Source organism: Alosa alosa, chromosome 5 (assembly GCF_017589495.1).
Source record: "Alosa alosa isolate M-15738 ecotype Scorff River chromosome 5, AALO_Geno_1.1, whole genome shotgun sequence".
Lineage (NCBI taxonomy): Eukaryota > Metazoa > Chordata > Actinopteri > Clupeiformes > Clupeidae > Alosa > Alosa alosa.
Genome location: NC_063193.1, coordinates 31,768,359 through 31,770,858, shown reverse-complemented (window position 1 = coordinate 31,770,858; position 2,500 = coordinate 31,768,359). Strand labels below are relative to the sequence as shown.

Here is a 2,500-nt window from a genome sequence, read left to right as displayed (position 1 = left end):
ACCACGACAAACTCGTCTGAAGAGAACAGGTGCATATAATGGACCCACGATCATTAAGACATCCAGTCCAGCAGCTTCTGAACCAGGGAATACAGTATGTGTGAGTGGAGGATAGACAGACTGAGAAAAAAAAACAGACAGAGAGAAAGAGAGAGAGAAGAAAGAGAAAAGTTCTCTCTCATGATCATACTTTCTGTGTTCCTGTTTGGGTCTCAAAAAGAGGGAGGGAGAAAGAGAGGGAGAGAGAAAGAGAGAGAGAACAGCCCCTCCTCTCCTCTGTCCTCATCTCTTCTCCTCTTTTCTCCTCCGTCATCTGCAGTCTCTCCGCCGAGTGACCCTCCTCTTCGGGGGTCAAGCGCCGCAGCCATCAGATCTGAGTGGAGTCCAGGAGCGGAATGTTCCTGCCGCAGGTCTCCCATTTCCTCCGATAAGATCGAGGTCCCTTTGGCCGGCCGGCCACACCGAGGCTCTGTAATGGCTCCCGCAGTCCTGCCTCGTCAACAAAAAACCTGCCAGAGTGTGTCCAGAGTCCGTCTGCAGTGCAAACCAGGCACCAAGCCCAGCGGAGAGAGAGAGAGGCAGAGAAGGAGAGGAAGAGAGAGAGGGAGGGTGGGAGAGGAGAGGAAGAGAGAGAGAGAGAAAGGGGGACAGAGGAAGAGACAGATAGATAGAGAGAGAGAGAGAGAGAGAGAGTAAAGAAAGGAGAGAGAGAGGCAGGCCCAGAGGAGGAGGAAGGAGAATAAAATATGGATAATCAATATGGGCTTGGCTGTTTTACAGGTTTCTGAATCTCATACCTACTGTACCAGCAAGGACCTTTCAATCACAGGAGGAGAAGAGAGGGGGAAATAAGTTTTTAGCAATGCCTGAGAATCTCACGGCCCAGTTCGCAGTCTTTGGCCTTGAAGCACCAAATCAACAGTTGCACTCTGAGAAGCTGTGCTCAACGGCTTTCTGTATCTTAGCAACTGTTCTCACTTGTGAAAAAGGACAATTATATCCTATTAAGTCCTAGAGACTGAAGCCGATCTCCATCTTAAATCTTTCACATGAGGGTCCCTTTGATGTTCTTCAATAAGAGCAACTCAAACATATTACATCAGTAAGACATGTCACACACATTGTCACAAACACAAGCAAGGGATCTGAGGATGATGCAACTGAAACAGCCAAACACAGCAGGGTGGGTGACAAAGCACTCACATCAAGACACACACACACACACACACACACACACACACACACATCACATCACATACTAGAAAACGGGAGCAGTTTGGTTAGCTGCAACTCACAAAATCTAAATATATTTCTCCCGAGCTGAAGCATCTCCACAGAGATGCCTCTGATTGTGAGTGACCCATCGACTGGTCCACCTGACTGTGAGTGACCCATCGACTGGTCCACCTGACTGTGAGTGACCCATCGACTGGTCACCCTGACTGGTCGTTCTTTCTACCGCTTTTTATCTCAGGTGACTAGTGACACAAAGATTAGGCACTAAAACGCTCCTTTTGAAGATAAACACTGAAAACATCTCTTGGCGCTTGTTGGCACATTTGTCGCCATCCAAAAACGAAAACGAGTCAAATATTTACCATGACACCATGAGCACAGCACAACACTAAATGAAATATTCTCCCACTTTCAACAGACAACCTGTTAGACTTGCACTCAGCATCTTTCACTGCCTATGGCATTGTACACAAGAGTGAACACATACACACACACACACACACACAGAGGACTGCAAAGAGATGATCACATACACAGAGTCACACACACACACACACAGAGAGGCTGGAAAAAGATTCACTGCATAGATACTTGATCTCAAACGTAGCGCACATGTTCTGGCCTCTTACTGTGTTTTGACGGCAGCGGACGCTGCAAATCGTACTGACCAGAGCTGCCTTGGACCAGCTGGAGCCAGCCCAGTGTGCTGGTGTGTGTTTGACTCAAGTCCCCATGCACTGACCCGATTCCTGTCCTACACACACACAAATACACACACATACACACACACACACACACACACACACACCACACACATCACATCACATACTAGAAAAAACGGGAGCAGTTTGGTTATCTGCAACTCACAAAATCTAAATATATTTCTCCCAGCTGAAGCATCTCCACAGAGATGCCTCTGATTAATGTGACCCATCGACTGAGGTCCACCCTGACTGTGAGGTGACCCATCGACTGGTCACCTGACTACATGAGTGACCCATCGACTGGTCCACCTGACTGTGAAGTGACCCATCGACTAGTCCACCCTGCTGTAGTGACCCATCGACTGGTCCACCTGACTGTGAGTGACCCATCGACTGGTCACCCTGACTGTGAGTGACCCATCGACTGGTCCACCTGACTGTGAGTGACCCATCGACTGGTCACCCTGACTGGTTGTTCTTTCTACAGCTTTTATCTCAGGTGACTAGTGACACAAAGATTAGGCACTAAAACGCTCCTTTTGAAGATAAACACTGAAAAC

The 2,500-nt window shown here is 48.2% G+C and overlaps 1 protein-coding gene across 1 annotated transcript in view; it reads right to left on the bottom strand.

The window, feature by feature from the left end:
• Window positions 1-398: 398 nt before the first annotated feature.
• The window catches only part of LOC125295012 (leucine-rich repeat transmembrane neuronal protein 4), a 14,942-nt gene continuing 12,840 nt past the window's right edge, over window positions 399-2,500 (bottom strand). The window contains 1 exon segment of the mRNA XM_048244127.1: window positions 399-534. The gene's annotated coding sequence lies outside the window, so the exon portion shown is untranslated.